A 6,594-nucleotide genomic window follows, 5' to 3' on the forward strand; every position below is an offset into this window, starting at 1 on the left:
AAGGGCCCTTGGATCCCTCGTCCCGTTCCATTCCACGGTGACCATGCTGCACCGTGTCACAAAGGGCCCTTGGATCCCCTGTCCCGTTCCATTCCACGGTGACCATGCTGCACCGTGTCACAAAGGGCCCTTGCACGCACTGCCACCTGCCCTGGGGCCACCCCCAGCCCCCCAGAGTGGCCCAGGGTGGAAGGAATGCCTTGCCCCAGGTGTGTCAGACAGCCCAACAGGATCTTTAGGAAGGGCTCAGCCCATCAGCAAACGCTGCCCTGCTCTGCGGGCTCAGAGCAGCAGGAGCCCCCGCAGCTGCCGACGCAGCCGCGGCGGGAAGGGCACGGGGCCTCCACAGAAGCTGGCACGGCCTCCTCGGGACACGTCCCACACGGTGGCCATCCTGAGCACGGCCGTGGGACACAGACCAGGAACGTGTGGGCCAGGGCAGGAATGCTGCTCTGAGCCCTGGGGCCTGGGCAGCGCTGACAGCAGCAGGTGAGGCACAGTCCCTGCCCAAGCAGAGTTCCCCCGAGCCCTGGCAGCACCGGTGCCCGTCTCCTGCCCCAGAAACCTGTGCCCCAAAAGGGCTTCTCTGCCAGAGGGCAGCCAAAGCTGGTGTGCACTGGGGGCTGTGCTCTGTCCTACAGGGGCTGTTGGTAGCAGCACCTGAAGCAACTGGTGGCAACACTTGGTGCTTAATAGATGTTGTTGCTCCTTCCCAGAATGATTTTTTCATGGAAGGGATTAGCAGCAGCACAGAAACACTAACAGCTACTGAACTTCACAGGACAAAGAGACTCCACCGAAACACTGCCATGTTTCCATGTGCTTTTGCGTCTTTCTTGCACTCTGAAAGAAGAAGAATTGGCCCAAGCCCTGCTATTCAAATCTCCAGCTGCTGTGTGTCTTCCTGTGGCAGCTCACTGTAAACACAACTGGCTGCCTGCTCAGCTGGGCAATGGACAGCCACAAACAGGGAGGGCCCTGGTGAACATCTCTTTGGTCTCGTGGGGCAGCGAGGGCACAGGAGACAAAGACTGCTCCTCCCGAGTTCATGGGGCAACAGAGAGATTTTATTTCCCAAGCCCCCCCTTACACAGGACATTTGAAAGACCAGGCCTGGAAGCTCTCATTGGTTTGAGCTCCACGCCCCTTCAGGTTCTGGCCTGTGAGGTGCCTGCAGTTTTGGGAGATATTTGATTGGTCAAGACCCCTGTCAATCATGGTAACACCTCACCCTTCTTTTCTTTATAAAATTCTGTGTATTGTTCTCTGTCACCCATCTGCAAGGGCCCTTTGCAAACATGGGGACAGAGGACAGCGTGCATCTAATTTGCACTGGAGCTGCAGCATTCCCCTCCAGGAACTGTTAGGGGAGAACTCAGGCTACAGGCATAATGCTTCTTGGTTACAAATTGAACTTATCTCTAAAAGCAGAAAGCTATTTAACCCTGAGCCCATTTAACCCTTAGAGGAAAACCGAATTTTAAAAAACAACCTTTAAGCACTTGATCCCTTGGGGAAAAACCGAACTCCCAGAAAACAATCTGTAAAAAGAAAAACTGTTTGTAAACATGAGAAATAATTAGTAAACAAATCAAGTCCTTCTATGAACTGTCCATGAGGCAGGTGATCATTTGTAATGCTGTCTGTGGCTTCCAGTGTCCATATTTTAGGCAGCTGCATTGTACTGTTGTAGGATTTATTGTAAAACATGAGAACAGACTCAGAGGGGAGGAGGGTGTACCCTCAATCCAACCCCTTTCCCCTTTTTTCTTTGTATAATAAGTAATAATAGGAACAACACATGGATTTTGAATACTATTAACTTATGCAAAGTTTCATCCACGTTTACTGATAATATTTTTCTTTACCAGCCAGGTTCAGGGCAAAGAACTTGATTGGGAGATGTTTTGATATGGGCAAGGAACTCGGTTAGGAGAAATTTTCTGTATTTATATTTTATCTAGTGCAAACCATATACTTTTCCCTTTTTGTTAGAAATTAGAAATCTTTTATTGACTTTAATAAAAGCTGACTTTTAACTTTTAAAATGATGACAAGTGGCAGAATTTCAGTGAAAATCTTTGCAACTGCAATTTGCTTATGACAAATAGATGTTCTATGTGTACCCCCGTAGATCTTCTTTGAATCATACCAGTTTATCTTGAAGCAATGCAAGAATAATTACTAGAATATTAAGAAAGGGCATGTTAATACACATACTAGGACTTCTTTAAGACAATGATTTACTGAAATATGAATATCAATCTAATATCGATATCCAATTGAGACAGACAAAAACTCTCTAAGAGTTTAAAGTTATAAAGTGTATGTTTATTGAGACAGATGGGCAGTACGTCGGATAATTCCCTAATGCACACTGCAAAAATCACAGGTATTACAAAGCTTTTTTATTTGCAGAAGTCTTGAATACACAAAATATGAATGCATATTCATATCCCTGTCACTTCCTCTGATCCGCTTCACATGCTAATTGGCAAAAAGGCAATTAAGCATGTGTGGTTCTGTTCCCTGAAATGAGTCGGGGGTCCATTTTGGGGAGGGGTCTCCAAAATGAAGAAGTAAAATAAGTCTTCCTTGTTCTGACCTTTCTGCCTTTCCCATGCATACGTGAGAAATGAATCCTTGCCGTTTTCCTGTGCTTAATAGATTCCTAAAGTATGGGAAGTCTGCAACTGTTTTTGTGTCCCTGAAATCTGTTTATCACATTCTCATGATAAGCACATCTACCCAAACAAAAAGCTGGCAAGCAATGAGTTAATAGATCCTGGATATCTTATCTAAGATCCAGCTACTGTTAACTATGAACAAAGTCGATTTATCTACTTCCAATAAGTCAGCAACATCCAATTTAACTATCATCTTAACTTTCCTAAAATTCTAAATTCTTCAAAATTAATGTCTCACCGGGAATGGGGACAGGGAATGGGAATGGGAATGGGAATGGGGACAGGGAATGGGGAATGGGAATGGAGACAGGGACTGGGAGTGGTGACAGGGACAGGGAATGGGGACAGGGACCAGGAATGGGGACAGGGAATAGGACTGGGAATGGGGACAGGGACAGGGAATACGGTACAGGGATCAAGAACGGGGCCCGGATTGGGATGGGAACAGGATGGAACGGGACAGGGGGGACACGGGAACAGGCAGGGGCAAGGGGAGTATGGAAGGGGAGTAAGGAATGGGGCAGCTGCTGCAGGGGCACATGGGGACAGTTCCAGGGCAGGGGGTCCTTGACCAGCTGCCCAGAACCTCCACCAGGGTCTCCCAGGGCAACCGGAGCCGCTCAGCCTGGGGTGCCCAAAGCCCTGAGAAACTCCCAGGTCCCTCCCAGGAACCCTCAAGTCCCTCAAACCCAGCATCCCCCACATCCCCTGCAAGACCCTCCCCATGTCCCCATCCTTGTCTTAGCTCAACATCTTTATTTTTACCTGCTTTTAAGAGTTTTGAAAGGGCAAAGAGAAATGAAAAGAAAATCCAGGCCACGGGGAGCCAGGAGGATGTTGAGCCCCCCAGCTGGGTGTCTTCCCAACATGGATCAGCAGCACCACGGGTCACCAGGACTCTGCCCACCGGGGCTCACTGGGGATCATCCAGCATGGATCCTCCTGTGGGGGATGGAGCTGGAGCAGCGCATGGAGCTCCTCCAACACTGGGGCACTCGCAGGGCTGCCCTTTGTGGTGCCTCTGCTGGTTTTGGGTCAAGGCTGAGCTGTGTGATGAGCTCTTCCCACACTGGGGACATTCATAGGGCCTGGAACTTCACCAGGAAGAGGGCTGGGATGTGCCCTGGTGCCTGGGACATCACCAGGAGCGGGGCTGTGATGTGCCCTGGTGCCTGGGACATCACCAGGAGCAAGGCTGGGATGTGCCCTGGTGCCTGGGACATCACCAGGAACAGGGCTGGGATGTGCCCTGGTGCCTGGGACATCACCAGGAACAGGGCTGAGATGTGCCTTGGTGCCTGGGACATCATCAGGAGCGGGGCTGGGATGTGCCCTGGTGCCTGGGACATCACCACAAGCGGGGCTGGCTCTGATGCTCTCCGGTGCCTGGGACATGACACGGGGCGGTGCTGGCTGGGGTTTGTTTGGTGCCTGTGCAATCCCAAGGGCAGTGTCACAGCGGGGCAGCTCTCAGTGTCCCCAGCAGGTCACAGTGTCCAGGGCAGCCCGTGCCAGCGGTCACTGCGCACACGGGGCAGGCTGGGCTGGACAGGGGACGGGGCAGAAACGCTGCCCCGGGACTGGGGTATCCCCCTGCCTCTGGGGCCCAGCCCCTGCTGGGAGCGCCTTGGGCAGGGCACGGGGCTGCTGCTGGGCCAGGGGGACAGGCCGTGCCCCCTGTCCCCTGCTGCTGGGCCAGGGGGACAGGCCGTGCCCCTTGTCCCCTGCTGCTGGGCCAGGGGTGTTATGGACAAATTCAATTGGGGAGGCTAATTATAGATAAATCAATTACCAAGAATTTATTAAGCAAGTGGTATTAAGCAAAAGAACAGCGCTGGGTGGCCAGGGAGCCTCTCTTCCACCACGGCGCACCTTCCCCCTTTTACCTTTTTGTTTTTATAGTCCCTTTTTATTTCTGGTTGACGTATTTTCTCTCTGTGCACTCTGTGCCGGTACAATTGGTTCCTGGGGGGTCTCTTTTTCTGCCCTTGGTGGTCATAGGAATGAAGGCTCCTCATCTTCCTTGCAGATTGTCCTTGGCCTAAAAGTTAACTTGTACATAATTAGTTACACAGTCTTCTATGCTAGTTGTATTCCCTACTCAGTTCAAATTCTTATCTCCTTTATAGCTTGTTTGATGAGCAAAATAATTTTTATTTATTACAAACCCCCCTTTTTCTCTTTACCAATTTGTTCATTAAAACGCTTTAACTCTTGGTAGCTTAAGACCAGGGTTTCATCTACTTCTAAGTCCCTGGGCAATGTTTCCTACCTATCTCTAATAAGTGTTAGATGAGCTGCCTCTAATCTTCTGTTTACAATGTCGATGATTTTATTAAAAATATAAGGTTTGAAAGTTAAACTTAGTAACAACAATGTTACGGGACCTGCAATCCCCCTTATACAGAATTTCTCCTTGAGTGCCATACCCCGGAATTTTACACCCCTCAGGGTACCATGAGGTCTTTAAAAATTTATCTGGATGGGTGACAGCCTGGGCGGTTGCTATGGCTTCACAGCCCCAATACCCACACAGATATTACCCAGGATAATGACAATATCCCCTCCCAGGATTGGAACTAGGACGCCAATGGGTAGCCTGGAGTTCAGGTTTACTCCATCCCCACATAGAGTTTATCAAGCCTTTGTTAGTAACAAAAAAATGGGAGCTACAGTGGTGGCATTATGCTTAACAACTTTCCCTTGGTCTGTTTTGGTCAGAGTCCAATTAAATGGCTGGTGTGCATAGTCCCCTTGACCAGGCCAGGTACAACATATAACTAATATGCACAGAATTTGCCAGCAAGGGTGGAGTCCAAACTGCCCCAGGATTTGATTATCATTATCTCCCCATTCCCAGTGTTTGTTTTGACATGTTATTGCTGGGCTCACCTTTACCCTTGGGAGATCAGTATCCTTGAGGCAGTTCTTGAAATACTTTGAATTGTCCCAGTCTGAGGGCTCTTTCCTCCACCGCTTCTCATCCCTCTGCCTCGCTCACCGACTCGGTTGCTCCAAGCCGCGAAGCGCACCATCTTCTCAGCAGCAAGGATATTCTTCAGGAGGACCCAAACTCTGCTTTTGTTGCCTCTTTTTGAATGATTCCCAGCTTTTATCCTTCACTTGTGGTGAGTCACACTGAATCCCAGGTAAAGATTTCCGGCAAATCCCTTTGATAATTTGAACAATTAGGGGAATTGGTTCATTGGAGTGGAAACAACAATTTTCAGGTCTAGCCCCCTTAATAAACACCTCCCACCCCTCTTGGGATTCCCTTGGTAGGGTCCCATTCTCTTCTCCAATCCTTAGGACTGACTCTGTCAGTTCTCTTTCTAACTGATAACACCTTTACAAATACCCCTAGGAGGAGTGCCTCTGTAACTATGGACCCATCACCGTTCCTGGCAAATTTTAAAAATATAGCATACAAAAGGGTAACAATCACAATCCTTATTTGCACAATATACTCTAAAATCATTAGTTATAGGATATCCATAGTCAAATATCTCACTCTACCAGCTGGTTCGTACATTTCTTACTGAGTCCATTCAGTCCATTTAAGTGTGACCTTAAGATCCCCGGGCTGGCTGGTTATTCTCCAGGGCTCTTGGGCAGCAGCAGGAATCGCTCCCTTTATTCGGCTCGCATGGGTCCACCCCTCCTCGGCGGTTCTGACTGCAGTTTCTATAGTGAGTAAAACAACATAGGAGGCTTCCCAATTTGGGGTTGTGAGGTTTCTTTCTAGGTTTCTTATTAAAACCTTATCACCTGGATTTATATTGTGGATTGCTAGGTCTAAAGGAGGTTGTTGCACTAGTAACTCAGCTCTTCTAAGCCCTTCCCGAGCCTTCACAAGTTGCATGACATATTGGTTAATTTGTTGATTACTTATTTCAGGATGATCTAT

Source organism: Lonchura striata, chromosome 29 (genome assembly GCF_046129695.1).
Source record: "Lonchura striata isolate bLonStr1 chromosome 29, bLonStr1.mat, whole genome shotgun sequence".
NCBI classification, from domain to species: domain Eukaryota; kingdom Metazoa; phylum Chordata; class Aves; order Passeriformes; family Estrildidae; genus Lonchura; species Lonchura striata.